The sequence below is a fragment of the Crocuta crocuta genome, unplaced genomic scaffold (genome assembly GCF_008692635.1).
Source record: "Crocuta crocuta isolate KB4526 unplaced genomic scaffold, BGI_CrCroc_1.0 scaffold16, whole genome shotgun sequence".
NCBI classification, from domain to species: domain Eukaryota; kingdom Metazoa; phylum Chordata; class Mammalia; order Carnivora; family Hyaenidae; genus Crocuta; species Crocuta crocuta.
This window is the reverse complement of record NW_027531893.1, coordinates 5,082,248-5,098,645: the sequence shown is the minus strand read 5'-3', so window position 1 is coordinate 5,098,645 and position 16,398 is coordinate 5,082,248. Positions and strand designations below refer to the sequence as shown.

The 16,398-nt window shown below is 38.5% G+C and overlaps 1 protein-coding gene and 1 pseudogene across 1 annotated transcript in view; one reads left to right on the top strand and one right to left on the bottom strand.

Annotated features, from left to right (window-relative positions):
- The window catches only part of RBFOX1 (RNA binding fox-1 homolog 1), a 1,463,629-nt gene that overhangs the window by 1,018,103 nt on the left and 429,128 nt on the right, over positions 1-16,398 (bottom strand). The window lies entirely within an intron of this gene.
- On the top strand, positions 1,723-2,213 carry LOC144239266 (peptidyl-prolyl cis-trans isomerase A pseudogene; annotated as a pseudogene).

Genomic DNA, 16,398 nt, shown 5'->3' with positions numbered 1-16,398 from the left:
CATTAATAAAATGTATTTCTTTTTTTCACTAATAAAAACTAATACCTAATTATTGCCTTTTTAAAAATAATAGCTTCATTGAGATATGATTCACACATCAAAAATTCACCTATTCAAAGTGGACAATTCAATAATTTTTAGTATATTCACAGAGTTGTGCAATTATCATCACAACTTAATTTCAGAACATCTTTATCACCCCAGAAGGAAGCTCCTATAGCATGTGCATTCACTTCCTATCACTCTCTCCCTCCCAGCCTCTGGCACTAATATACCTTCTGTCTCTATAGATTGACCTACTGTGGACATTTCATATGAATATAATCAGAACTTTGAAAATATTAGGCTAAATGAAAGAAGTTCATTTATTTCTTTTTGCCTCCCTGTTGTGCTACTTTCTCAGTCAGTTCTTCCTCAGTAGAGAAATAAGGGGATTTTATTTTTTGAACCCCTAGAGCTACCACATACCTAGAGTGGTTTCTTATGTTTTATTTTACCAAAATCAAATCACTTCTTTAACACTTCATAATTTTAATTTTGCCTAGGCAATAAATGGCTATACTAAGGTCAGCATCCATTCATCCATTTATTCATCCATTCATACTTTCAAAACATATTTATTGATCCCTAAAATGGCAGCCAGGCCCTGAAGCTCCTAAAATGAATATAATCTGGTACCTTCTCTCAGCAAGTTCACACTTAATTGCTGGGAATGATTTAGGTACAACACTGCATAACATACATAAATCAGATCCACTAGAATGTAAGTCTAAGAATTCCTATTAATCCTCAATTCATTAGAGTATTCAGCACCAGCTATAGTTGCTCTTTCTATGCAATCTCTCTACCTTTTATAAAACTGTTCTCAACTGGTTCACTTGCTCCCTTCCTGAAAATCTTGTTAGTGTCTTTCTCTCTTCTTCCATTCATTCAAGTGATTCTTTCTTAAGGTAAAACCTTGTTTGTTTTTCTTTTCTATCTACCTTTCCTTGGAGATATGATCCACTTCTACTACCTCCACAGCAACTTGTGAGTAGCATAAAGATGAGTAATAAATGATATGGGACTTTGCCCTTGAGCTATACTTGAAGGACAAACTGGACTTGGGCTGTGGGGTTTGAGGTATGTGTGCATACATGGACAGATGTACAAGGCATCAATTTCCACCAAGTAGCTCCATCTTTCCTTTCTTGATGATATCAATTAGTTAACATATCTCAAAATGAGCAAAAATTACTTTTCCTATCCATACTTGATATATATGCACGAAATAGTCCTGTCAACTCCACACATTATTCCCAGCAGTTGCTGCCTATGCCTGCACATCACAATCTTTATTTCAACCAAAGAGCCACTGTCAGCTCTAAATCTGTGGCTTCACAGAAACTATTGATTTATGGGGATGACCCCTCTTGCCTGTGCACATCTCAAATCCACAGAGTGAGGGGAGGCCCGGAAATATTTATTCAGACAGATAAAATCCTCCCTATTTAACAGAACTGACTTCCATGACCAGTGGGCACATCTTGTTACCTAGGGACATTTCCACAGGATTACACAGCAAGGCTTTGGCTGTGACTGTAAGTCACTGCCACTAAATTGTCAAAATAAAGAACAATAAAAATCAACCCTCAGAGAACTTGGATGTAGCTAAAGCTTTTTCTTAAAAAAAATAATTCTTTGCAGATGCCACCACCCCAGAACTGCTGGCACGGCCCAGCCATGCTCAACTCCACGGTGCTCTTTGACATCGCTGTGGATGGTGAACCCTTAGGCCACATCTCCTTAGAGCTGTTTGCAGACAAAATTCCTAAAAGAGCAGAGAACTTTTGTGTTCTGAGCACTGGGGACAAAGGATGTGCTTACAAAGGTCCCTGCTTTCACAGGATTGTTCTGGGACTGATGGGGTAGGGTGGTGACTTCACATGCCATAATGGCTCTGGCAGCAAGTACATCTATGGGGAGAAATTTGAGGATGAGAATTCCATCTTGAAGCACACAGGTCCTGGCATCCTGTCCATGGAAAATACTGGACCCAACACACACATTTCCCAGTGCTTCACCTGTACTTCCACAACTGAGTGGTTGAAGGGCAAGCATGTGGTGTTTGGCAAGGTAAAGGAGGGCATGAACACTGTAGAAGCCATGGAGTGCTTTGGGTCCAGAATGGCAAGACCAGCAAGATCACCACTGCTGAGTGTGGACAAATCTAATAAATTTGACTTCTGTTTTATCTTAACTACCAGATCATTCCTTCTGTAGCTTGGGAGAGCACCCTCCACCCCCTTCTGATTGAAATCTCCTATACTCTTTGTGCTCCTTTTGCAGTTCCATGGGTTCCGTGTTTCCTAACTCCCTTCCAAGTTTAGCTGGATTGAAGAGTTAAATTTATGATAATGAAATAAGAGCTAAACAATAACAGCATACTAATAATTCTTTATTTTTAACTAGAAAAAGATTCCAATAGAGATACGAAGAATAGTATCTAACAACATATTATTAATTTTGTCATATTTTGTATAGTATAAAATGGAATATAGTACTAGACATATTTCATGTTGTAACACATAATTATATTAATAATATAACCTATCGGGGCGCCTGGGTGGCTTAGTCGGTTAAGCGTCCGACTTTCGCTTAGGTCATGATCTCGCGGTTCGTGGGTTCGAGCCCCGCGTCGGGCTCTGTGCTGACTGCCAGCTCGGAGCCTGGAGCCTGTTTCAGTCTGTGACTCCCTCTCTCTCTGACCCTCCCTTGCTCACGCTGTCTCTCTCTCTCTCCTAGAAATAAATAAAACATTAAAAAAAATATATAACCTACCTAAATATACTCTTTATCAGTCTATTTTAAATATATTACATAATTATATTACTACTCATAATTTTGAGTGTATATGTATGTATTCTATATACACTGTAGGTTAAAAAGGTATATATACATATATGTGCATATAACATACAACTATAAATTTCTGTGACAAGGGGAACATAAAAATTTGATTTCTTCTTCTCTTTTCAAAGGGCTAAAAAATTGAGAAAGTAAAAAGATCACTCATCGAACCTCAAAATTCTTCAAGTGTTCTTATTTATCATAGTCCCATTAATGGATACAACACTGGGACAATGACGATCATTTAATCAACAATTACCATATACCAGACAATCTTCTAACCATTGTGCAGGTAGCATCTCCTTCAATCAGGGCAAAGCCAATAAAAAATGGGTTTAAAAATCCACTTTAAAATTTATTAATCCATTAAAATTGATTTTAAAATCCACTGTTGACATTGTTTCCATTTTGGAGATAGTATTACTAAGTTGCAGAGAACTGAAGAAACTAGCCCAAGGTCTCAGTCATGTCAGCCTAGATCTGTCTACCCCCAGATTCTGGGCTCTTATCCACTGCTCTGATTGTCTCATTGATATTAACTGTAGAGTTTGTCTTTTACATAAAAATGGCTCCTCTCCTTTCAACACTGTTACCATTTTAATCACCGGTCTGTCAACTTAAAATAAGATTTTCAAAGGAACCGAATTGATTGAATATGTTCTACCTCTTCCAAACACTGCAATAGCTTGGCTGTAACATGAACACCACTGCCCCAACAAGAAGTGGTAAGTAATAAGGTGATTTCTAAAGCATAATCAATGGTACCTAGCAGAAATGGCATGAATATTCTTCGTTGCCTCCTTACTTCTCTGGTTCAGTTGACGGATACTCTGAATTGACTGGAAAGTGGAAATGACTGGAAAAGGAGAAAGAAAATCTTTTGAAGTCCAAAAGACACACCCTTCCCCATTCATTTAAGGTTTGATAGAATTCTGAAGGACATTAAGCTGAAAGCTTCTCTCCTTCAAAAATGGCCAATGGATTGAGATAGAAGAATCATCTTGGCAGAATATGGGATCTAATGTAGCTGATAATCATAGTAGCATTGAAATCCAAGTTGAATAAGGACCATTTCAGCCACATAACTATTGCCTTATTAGCAATCCTCAAAAATTAATAAACTGTTCATTTTGCTTCTAATCTGCAGATGATCTTATAGGTGGCTAGATTAATTATGCATTGCCTAGCAAGTTTTAGAGAATTCCATATTGTAAGTGCTCATAATATTAAGCACCTCTTCTTCATATCAATTATGTCAAAATTTACATTTCCAATATGATCATTTGATTAATGTCTGTTCCATCAGCCTGTAGGCCTCATGAGCCAATAGTTGTAAGTAATAACAACTGCTTGTTGAACACTTACTATGTGCTGGACATTATATCAGTAGTAGCTCCTTTAATCCTTACAATTGCTCAAGATAGATATGAAGTATCTATCTGCCCCCATTTTATAGATAAGACAATTTAAGTGTATAGTTGTTTGTTTTTTTTCAATGTTTTTTAAAAATGTTTATTTATGAGAGAGAGAAAGAGAGGGAAGGAGGGAGAGAGAATGAGCAGGGGAGGGCAGGGAGAGAGGGAGAGAGAGAATCCTAAGATTCTGTGCTCTCAGCAAAGAACCCAACCTGGGGCTCAAACCCATGAACTGTGAGACCATGACCTCAGCCAAAATCAAGAATTGGATGCTTAACTGACTGAGCCACCCAGGTGCTCCTAAGTGTAGGGTTGTTAAATACACAGTCTGAAACCCCACAGAGAATAATTCCACAGAGAGCCCCAGATTGGACCAGAGGCAATCAAGTTCCAAGCATGAAGGCAAGAGCCATGTATATTTTATCAACACATATTCCCAGAACATACTTGGTACTCTATAAAATTTGATAAGTTAATGAAAAGCTGTTTTTTACTGGTTTGGACCAGATCAACACTGACATGCAAAAAGGACCTTTGCTTTGTGTTAATCCTAGAGAGAGATGAACTTGTCCTCCTATAACTCAGAACTCAGAGCAATTATCATGTAAAATGAGGCCAGGTGAGGCCATCCCCGTGTGTCCCCCAACAGAAACAACCTTCCCCGACTTCTCTTACATCAGTGGGATATCCTCCTGTGGTCCTGCAATGCCCACATTCTTATCACCATAATAAAACACAGCTAAACCCAAATGCTAATAGAGTTGCCCAAGTGCTTACTTCCTCAATTAGTCTTGTCTGGGAAAAATTTACCAGAATTATATCCCTATGTGGTACCAGGCACTGTGCTCTCAATCATGGAAGTTATTAAAAGGAAACTACAAAATGGTACCCTGTTTCCAAAGAAAGAAACGGATTCTTAAGAACTAAAATTAGAAGTCGAGCATTCTAGAATTCTATCATTATAAGAAAGATCTAAGTTTCAATGAGAACATAGAGGAAGAGGAAATTGGTTTGGGCTACTGCTAGAAAAAAAATCATGAAGAAATAGTCAGAGATGGTTGGGTGGGGGATTACCAAGGAAGAGGGGATACAGCAGGAAAAAGAGAAGTTTTAGGGTGGAAGCACATGAGAAAAATATTTTAGGATGAGTCACTTATTATATTCTAAACTTTTAAGGTGGTCTTGAAATTGTCACCTCTTTTCGGCAATAGAAGATTTACTAGAAAAGTAGATACTGCCAAGAAAAACAGATATAAACTGGCAAGCAGAGCAAAGAAAGGGGCAGCACCTGGATAACTGCAAAAGAGTGCATGAGAGGGTCCCTTTCCTTGGCTTTGTTTATTTGTTTTATTTTCTGATTTATCCCAAACCCCTTACTTTGGGGAACCATCTTTATCTTACTGTATATTTATTACATAGTTTAGGTGGAGCTCTACAGCTCACCTGCCATCACCTTCATCTTTGTGGATGAGACTCAAGACCAATCAATCACAAGTCTTATAGTCTTATAGTCCACGAATTTGCTCAGTAGCAGTCACATGACTCAAATTGGCCAATCAGAGCCTTTCCTAGGTTTATTGTGGTATCCCCCAAAAGGTGCTAGCTTCTCAGAGAATGCATATAGTAGAAGCTCAATGAACCCTGATACAAGATGGAAAGCAGATCTAAGAAGAAATTAGAGCCCTTGTGACATCATTAAATCTTGAGACTCAACCACACCTGAAAGCTACCTTTCGTGCTTCCCAGTTCCATAACCCACACTTTCCTAAGTTTTCTTAAATGTATTTGATGTGTGTGTGTGTGTGTGTGTGTGTGAGTGTGTGTGTGTGTGTGTGTGTGTGTTTTTTTTCATGTAGAACTGGAGGAATCCTGATGAAATCCGTGCCTAAATATCCTGTAACATAATGCATTCTAATTCTGAGCTGGTTGTAGCTTCCGCTCTCATAACAAAACCTAGTAAGCAGGAAGAGATGTTATACACTTCCCCAGTTTGTTTGATATTAAGAACCCCTTTGGAATCCTCATCTCTGTTCTTTTAAGCACCACACTATTTTCTAAACTGCCAGAATGATTCAGATAATCTCAGACACCAAAGCTTTCTTGGCAGGTACTGCCATCTATTAAAAACAAACAAAAACCCCCAAAACCGAAAACCAAAACAAACTAAAAAAAAATCAACTCCAAAAAATAAGAAACAGCTATGAAACTGAAGGAATATTATAAAGTATTCCAAGACCCAAAACTAACAGTGTTCAAGGCACGGCAGTAAATTTCTATATTAAACTAGATTAAATTTAAAGCACCCTTCACTGTGTAAAATATGTATATCTTTTATAGAATGTTAATAGTAGGTCCTGGGGCTTCCACACCAATGAATAGTCTGATTGAGCTTATTAATAAGCTAATAGATAATAAAACCTGTGATTAAAGACATCATCCTGTCTCTATACATTGTGGTAGCTCTCCTCTTTATTTCCCAGATAAGGGTCCACCACAGCCTGACATACAAAAAATAGGCTGGGGTTTAATCAGCATCCTAACAGTGAGAAACCCTGTGAATTAAATACCATTCCCTTCCAGAGTTCAAAGAAGTCACATTTTAAGGCCAAGGTTTAGATGCAAATATGAGAGATGTGATCCTGAAGAAAAAAAAATCAAACATGACCAGGAAGGACCCCTGCTTCCTGCCTGAAAGAAATGTGTCCCAGAGAAGGTTTTCTCTGATCTCTGCTTTAGAAAGATCAGTCGTCGTATTTGAAACCTCGAAAAGCTGTCACATTTATTATATTTCTGGAAGCCTGTAAATGATGAATGTTTCTTCCATCTCCCCTCCTTCAGGTGAAGAAAAAAAAAAAAAAAACCAAAACGGTGTTATTTTTCCTGACTTCCAGGAAGATGTCAAGAGTGACTATCTGGGGGAAAAAAAGGAAAAAAATAACCACAGTTTGTCTGCTATTATCAGCAATTAAAGAAACTTTATCTAATTACTATGGAAGATGGCACCGTTCGACAATCATCTCTGACAAACTGATCATTATCAGTAATTTATAACTAGTTTCTTAGTTAATTGTCCTCAGGAAGGAGAGCAAAAACCATTTGTATAGAAAAATAAGTAGTCATTAACAACAGTGGAATTTGTTGGGAATGTGATTATAAATCACCAACCAGGGCTGGTAATGATTCCTAGGAAGAGAAGAGAATGAAAACAATGTAGACACTACATCCAACTTTAGGGAACTATTCAGAGGAAAGAAGACTTCATAATGAACTCCCCCCCCAATTAAAATGAAGAATGTCTTGTCTCCCCTTAAAAGAGTATCAGACACTTTACTCTAAATGCAGGAGAGTAAGGCAAGGGAGGAATATATCTTTGCTTTTGCATGCAGGGATAGTTATAAAACACACACTCAGGCATTTTCAAGTTTTGCCTCTCCTAACCAAGCTCACTTTGCATAAAGAAAATGCACCCTGCTTCGGTTTTTTCCAAAACTAACTGGATCTATGTGACCAAGTTTTGATTTTAAGGGACTTGGAAATTGGTCCATCTATCTGGTCCAAAAGCCAAGCATAGACTTGTAAATCCTGATCTGTATTTGAGCTTCACACTGCCAATTACAAACTGTGAAGCCTTGGGGTAAGTTTCAGAGACTACAGCCCCATTTGTGAAAAACGAATAAGATATGTACCTGCTGTGGGTATGGAACCCTAAGGGTATGAGTTGAATTGTGTCCCCCCTCACCCAAACTGCAATGTTAAACCTCTATTTCCTGGCACCTGTAAATGTGAGCTAACTTATAAAGAGAGTCTTTGCAGATGTAATCAAGTTAAGAGATGTCACTGCGGTGGACCCTAATCCAATGTGACTGATCACCTTATAGAAAATTTGAACAAAGAGACGCACAAACCAAGGGAAAGTGCTGTGAAGGCACACTGGGAGAACATCATGCAATGATGGAGGCAGAGAGGGGAGTGGCACAGTGCAATCCAAGGAATGCCCAAAGACTGCTGACAAACCACCAGAAGGTAGGGAGAGGCAAGGAAGAATTTCCCTACAGGTTTCAGAGGGAGCATGGTCCTGCTGACACCCTGATTTTGGGCTTTCTGACTCAACAACTGTGAGATAATAAATGTCTATAGTTTTAAACTATCCAGTTTATCCAGTATTATCCAGAACTTTGTTATGGGAGCCCTAGAAGCTAATACATAGAGTACAGCATCCTGGGACAGACTGGATGAGAAAAGGCCTGGAATGTGCCCAGGACAGTGTTTTCCATGTGATATGCATGCAATGAGAATGCTTGTTCAAGTGCTTCATGAAAAATTACCCATCCCAGACAAATAATTTACAATGAGTATATAGGCCATGATAGAGTGTCTGGAATGCACAATACTGGAGGTGATAGAGCCCTGGACTTGGCATGAGAACTCTGAGATTCAGATACTGTTATTCCGTTTCCAAGCCTTTACCAGACAGAGTGAGCTTTAGATTCCTCACCTATACACTTGAGTCCCAACTGGATAATATACATCAAAAGCTCTTTTGTAGTTTGTAGTTGGAAACATTCTTCATTCATCAAGCCACTGAGTTGAGTTCTAGGGATACAATGGTGAGTAATTTAATAAGAAACCACCACAACAAATGGGCCATTATAAACTGGAATCAGAGTAATGCAGAAAGAGAATGCAATGAGATCATTGGGGGACAGTTATCAGAGGGGTGTGACAATGCCTCATGGCACAGCCTAAGCTAAAACATGACACAAGAGTGACCTTGCCCAGTGATGGTTACAGGAAGCACCCTCTGGCAGAAAGAACATATCTTTAAGACTGGAAAGGACATGGAGGCCTGTTTAGAGCCCTAGGAATGAAGGTTTGGAGAGAGATGGGCTGGAAAGAAAAGCAAGAGGCCAGATGATAATGGGACTGTAGGCCGAGTTATCCATTTTTATTTTATCAGGGTTTTTTCTTTTTTTTCCACAGTTGGGAGTGTAGAAGGGATATGGTAAAGTGACCTGATTTGAATAATAAAATGATCACTCTTTCTATAAAAATTGGATTAGGGGACAATGGAAATAAGAGACCCATTAGGTGGTTAGGAGTCCAGATGTGGGTAGCTTGGATCAAAGTGGTGACAGTGGAGCTAGGAAAAAAAAAAAAAAAGAAAAAGACAGATTTTGAGATCTCATTTGGAGAAAAGCCATTATTATTACTTTTATCTCCTAATTTAATTCAACTCAGTCCTATTGGAATGCCTTCTGCCACTTCCCTGACAGATGGTCAGCCCATAAAAAAAAATTCATTACTTTAAACTGAATAACCTATGCTGAATCACCCTTTTCCACATCCCCTATAAAAAAAATTAACTCAACTAATAATTATAAAAGCAGATATATGCAAACAATGCTACTGGGCAAAGGTAACTGATTCCAAACTGGATGGAGATTAATAATAGGAACATTGGCATCAGGGACCCTTCACTGACTAATTCTGTGTGTCTAGCATCATTCGGCATATTATATACATCAGCTCATTCAATTCTCACACAAACTTTAAGAAATTAGTATTATCTCTATTTTAAAAATGAGGAAACTGAGATTTTAAAAGATAAAGAAACTTGTCCAGAGGCACACACTTAGTGTGGGGTTGATACGCAGTAAGTGAAAATGTAGGTATGATCCTCAAATGCACCAAATATCTCATGGGGAACCATTAAGTTAATAAAATGGGCATTTGAAATAGTAGGATTTGAAGCTAAGAAGAAACTATCTGAATACGCACTTATAATTAGTAACAATGAAACAGCTAAACCCAAATGTAAAAATTTCTATGAAATCTTATGAAAGCTAAATTGCAGTACTTCCTAGAATGTCAATTTATATAAACTGCAAAATGCAAGAGAGAAATAGTTCACGTACAAATATTTACTAGGTATTTTAGAGATGGGAAGTGGGGAAAGGCTTCATTTATACCAGTAATGATTTGCTACTATCTAGACATTCTTGATTTGAATGTGCTCAGTGTTCTCAGGTTAACTTCTTGTCACCATATATGTGATTGCCCAGAAGCATCTCTTTTCTCTCAAAGTAGAGCCCATATACCACAATAGGGATGTCACCGTCAAATACAGCCCAGTGCCTTCTGCGCAAGAAGACTGGTGCTTATGTGTGAGATACTCTACTGATGCTAGGGATGCAGAAAAAGACAAAACATTTCCAGCTCTCAAATAGCTCACAGTGCACGATGGCACAAGATGGAACACTCAGCAAGTATATCATACACATAATTTTATGTGCAGAAATGGCAAATGTAAGAAATCACAGACACAGTGCTTTTTATGATCCCTCTCTTTTATACCTTTTAAGCTTAAAAGGAAAGTAGCTGAATTGCTTTGTCTCCCAAATGCCCAAATGGTCTTTACCTACCCCCCCTTTTTTTAAATGCAGCGTGCCCTGCCTAGATACATCTTCTCCCAGGGAAAGACCCCTGTGACATTTTAGAAAATTTGTCTTACAGAGTATTTAGAAAGAGACTCTAACTTCTTTGGCCATGCTTCAGTGTGATTCACAGGGAAAAATTTTCACATAATCCTGTGAATTTCCCTCAAAGTGCCTCTCTCTAATCAGGTAAAAATCATTCAGGCCAGAAGGGCATGTAAGTAGAAAACAAAGAAAAACAAAGCAGCAAAGGTCTTCCCTGAGTCACAGTGAGATATAAAAAGTGAAAATCCCAGGGTGTGGGGAGGGAAGGTCAGAGAGGGAAGAAATAAGCTTCCAAGTCAGAAGTCACAGTTAAGAAAGAAAATATTTCTTCAGGCAGACCTTGTTCATGCTCATACATGAGGGTGAATATAGTCCAAGGGGTTTCTGCCCTTCCATCTTTTCAAGTCACAGGCAGTAAAGTATCTTAATGACAGGCAGCTGTTAAAATGCCCAGGGTTCCTGAATTTATAAGCTACAGGCTGTAGGGAAGAGACACTGTACGATGAATTTTAAACATGAAGCCAAGAGGAATGTGTTTCCCCACCTACAAAATTCCAACATGCACAACCTAAGGCACAGGGTACAAATGGGCCACATTTTGAGTATACATTTCATCAGCTGCTAAACATTAAGCTCATTTCAATTTGAAGTGAACAAAACTATTGATCAAAATTGGCTTGGATGTGATCACTGCCAAAGGATAGACTAGCCTGGGGAAGGAGAGCACAGGAAGAGGAATGATAAACAGCAGAGTGTCAGGGAGCAGAGAGATGTCACACTGTGATGACAAACATCCTTTCAAACTGTGACTCAACATTGTGTGGTCTCCATTAATGTACCAAGAGGGAGTCAATGGCAGGTTAATGAAGTTCACAGACAGTCTTGCAAAAGAAGATGATCGCAGCACCCAAGAAGGCAGAACCCTTGTCTAAGACTGTAGTCCCATGCAGGGAAGCTGATCATGCTATTACCCACTGAGACATCTCTCAGCTCTGCCATCATTGGACTCAAAGGAAAGCAAGCAGCAGGGTGTACCTTCACAGCACATCTGTGCTGATCCCTGAGTTTATGCCACCCCACAATCCAGCCCTATGTGAGGTGTTATTTGAGGAAGAGAAAAGAAGCAAATAAGCATCTGCCTTCTGGTCAGGCATAGCTTGTGAACCTCAGGACTTATTCTAAAAAAAGATGTAAATCAATATTGCGAATGCTAGTTTCAAGCCTGATGCAAACTTTTCTTAGGTTCATTCATTTAGATGCTCAGGCTAAAAAAAAAAATTATTTTAAAGTCGTGTTGCTCTCTTCTCACACTTAGTCTAGAGGCAAGTCCTCATCTTTATGTTCAGCACATATCCTGTATCTGTCTACTACTTCTCTGCCTCCCGGTTGCTACCATCATCTCTCCCTTGACTCAAAGCATTAGCCAATTAGTTGGTCTTCTGGCTTGCCTCTTAGACCCATTACAACAGATTCTCCACATAACTGTCCAAGAGGCCTTTTAAGCATAAATACTATCATACTTAAAACTCTACAGTGTCTCTCTACTGCACTTAGGAAAAAAACCCCAATATCCTTACTCCTTACTAATGCCTTCCATTTACTACACCTATTTTTGGTGCCATGAAATCACCCTGCATTATTGTCATCTTAGTACTTCTCATAGCTGATCATCAACTTACCTGTTTATGGTCTGATCACTTCATTTGGGATGGAAGCTCCATGTGAGATAGGAGCTTTGTATTTTTTCTATTCAAATTCTTTGAATTTTCCCGCAGCAATCATGGCGTATATACTATCTGCACCAAAAGCCTTTGCGTGTTCTTTCTCCTGGAGTCAAAGGAGTCTGTCTCCTACAGAAAGCTATGGGAGAGGATTCTTACTTTAATCATATGGGCACTTTACATGACACAGTGAGTATAATACTTGGGATAACATCGTACCTAGGGCAGGGTGGGTGGCAACTCTTCATCCTCCTTTGCTGGTCCCAGCTAAGAAAAGACAATTTTCTTGTGAGGAGGAAATAATCCCTTGATTCTAAGATAGCAATATGGATATCAATGGCTACTATATTGATATGTGCTGAAGAACTGAATGTTAGCAATTAAGACAAATTCTAGAAGAAGCAGTGAGAAAATTAAAGATAGATGTGAAAAAAGGCAAAGAAATTCTGTCTTCAAAAGTCAGTAAGAATTCTATGTTTAACATTTTGAGAACCCCCCACAAACTCTTCTATGGCAGCTGTACAATTTTGAAATCCCAACAGCAGTGTATGAGGGATTTCTCCATACCCATGACAGCTCCTTCCTTCCTTCCTTCCTTCCTTCCTTCCATCCCTCCCTCCCTCCCTCCCTCCTTTTTCTTTCTTTCTTTCTTTCTTTCTTTCTTTCTTTCTTTCTTTCTTTCTTTCTTTCTTTCTTTCTTTCAGTACAGCCATTCTAGGAGGTATAAAATGGTAATTCATTGTGGTTTTGATTTTCATTTTTCTGATGACTAATATGTTCAGCATCTTTTTGGGGGCTTATTGGAGATGATGGTTGCACAACATTGTGCATGCCCTAAATGCCAGTGAACTATACACTTTCAAATGGTTACCTTTATACCATGTGAATTTTGCCTTAACAAAAATGGCTAGAAAGCATAAATCTAAACAAAGATAGAATTAATCTGCAGGTGACCTCAAAGTTTCTAGTATCTAAATTTCTCTATATTGACCCATAAGTCATTTTCTCCATCCAGGCAATTATTTTAGATAATGACTTTATTTCATATTCATATGTGTCCCCCATGGATTTCAGCTATCAGTGAGTGCTGTTTGCTGGACTTCAATGGGGCCACATCACCTTCTCTCGTCAATTGCAAAGCCTTAAGGCATGGCCTCAGGTACTCAATAAATATTTGTTTAAGGGTTTATGTTGATGAAGATGGCAAAACTCTAGAGACTATACTCCAGACAAACTTAGTTTAAGGCAAAAGTCTATGGGCACTACAGGCATTTAAGCATGGTCTCCAAAAGCACAATGCCCAAGTTCAAATTCTGTGTCCACCATGCACTCCACTATCACTAGCAATGCAACTTGATCATGTCACTAAATCTCTCCAAGCTGAATAGCCCCTCAATTATGTAAGAGACATAAAAATAGTGGCCACCTATACTGTGGTATTAAATAATGCAATAATGACTCAATTCATATTAGTATATATCAATATCAGTTTTTTTTATCCTCTACATGCAACTCTATTGGAGAAGCATCCACATACACGTATGTTTATTCTTGGTTAACATCCTATAAAATCTTGGTATTCATAGTGTGATAAACCAGCAGGAACATCACTTGGAAGCTTGTAAGAAATGAAGAATCTTAAGTTCACCATAGACCTAACTCAAGAGAATATGCATTTTAGGAAGATTCCCAGGTGATTGTCAAATTCATAAAACTGGAAGAACACTAGAATAGAACAGGTGAAGAAAAGATAGCATTGCACCAAATTCTCGGTAGCAGGGCTACTGAGCTGCTATTGCTATACTTCCTACAATAAACATGAGTATACATTTGGCTTCCTCCCTGGAAAAGGCAATGTATGGAGAGAAATTCCCTCAGATTAGCAGAATATTAGAAGAAATAACAATCACTCCCTATAGATAGTTTAGATAAGCCATGCCTCCTCCTCCAAATTATTTCTAATATTCTGGAAATGTTACTTAACTCCCATGAGTAAAATAAGCCACAAGAATGCATTAGTGAACCTGACTGTGGCAGACCAACATTACTAATCTCCTGTATTATCAATCTCCCCTTAATCTTTCCACTTAAGACCAATCTCTACTTGTTGGGTTTGAGACATATACTATAAAAATCTGAAGATATCATACTATAAAAATATGAAGAGACCTCACAAGCCATACTAGCTGAAGAAACACTGCTGTTTGCTGCTAACTATAATTAGACTTCTCACACTGCAAGAACAGAAGGAAATTTAAAAAAAAGAAAGAAAGAAAGAAAAAAACCTCCTGGGCCCCCCATCGCCCTTTTGTGGCAGAGCTCATTTTAAATGCAGTACATCATCAAAGCCACATTACTCTGATGATATAGAATTTATGAGGGATGTCCTACTTCAAATTATGCATTAACTTGAAGTCAACAGGGGAAAACAATAGGGGACAAAAATTAGAATGTGCAAAACATTTGGAGTCAATTGAATGTACTCAGTGCATGCTGGTAAAAACATAAATTGCAAAATGATATCTATTTTTTTCCCTTCCTACAAGATGAGCTGGAAACACTGGAAGACTTTCAAAAGACTCTTGAATATACTGGATACTTACCTTTAATCTAAGGAAGCAAGCACATTTGTAATTTAAGAATTTTCATTGCATTTATACAAAAGAGCTTGTAAATCATCAGGGTATCAAAGTCTACTGAGCATTTGGTTATTAATATCTCACTGTATCTCTGCTATTTGCTGGATACCGGTTCTCCGGTTCTAGTAACATAAAAGCAGAAATCGTGCCTTTGAGTTTAACAAATGGCCCACGGAGAAATAGGAAATCCATGAGTAGCAACAGAGGGGGCAGCTTGGGGGGTGAAAGTTTGAGACAAGTCAAGTCTAAAGACAGATTACAGGAAAGGGGAAGAAACAGAAAAATAAATAATGAATTCTAAAAATCCATACTGCCACCATCCAGGAAAAAAGGAAAAGAGAGGGAGTTTGATAGTTGGTATGGCATACACAAAATAGGTGGTAAATAATTACATACAGGTAAGCCAGTTACTTGAGCCACAAAGAAAGATAGAAGAGTCCTTCTGTAAGGGCCTTCCTTTCAGAACCTAGCTTACAGGGCTGTGGCTTGAAGCCGGAGAGATGCATAAGTGTCAGTAGTCTGGTCTTTAAAATAATTAAAACTAATTAAAGTGGATTGATTGATTGACCATTCATTCAATCATTCAAGCAAAATTTATTAAGCATTACGTGCCAGGCCCTTTGCATAGATGGAAGACATATTAATGAATAAACTAGACATGGAAATAACCCTTAGGAGGCTCATAAGCAGTGGGAATTAAAACACTGAGCTGATAATTTTAAGGATGTTGTCCTTGACAATCATAAACCCTGACCTGGTATAGTTCATCGGTTCACATTCTCAGCATCCATCTCATCCACTTCCAGGTTTTGGCTCTGCTATTCCTATATTGGTCTTGACAGCTCTAATGTCTGCAATCTAGTACTTGGCCAACTTAGGATGCTCCTGTGTATGCCAAGGGTGCTTTACAGGACAGAACATATGATTCACCAGAAGGAAGATTAGTCTTGTTAGGTCTCTATTCCCAAGTAGCTAAGACTATTTTCTATAACTGCAAGTGTTCCTCAGGGACATTAAGAGATTTTCCTTTGTTCACATAAAGAGTGAGAAAGAACTAACTGGTGACATTAGTGACACTGGTGGTCAGGATAAGAGTATTCACATAAGTAATGTGAATAAGAATGTACAGTCTGATACCTTTTCTGCTCTACATTCCACAGCACACATACTCTAGGGGCAGAGACAGGCAGCACAGAAGTGGGGAGGGTAAGTGCACTAAAATGAAAAAAACAAATCTAAGTTCAGACAAATGGAT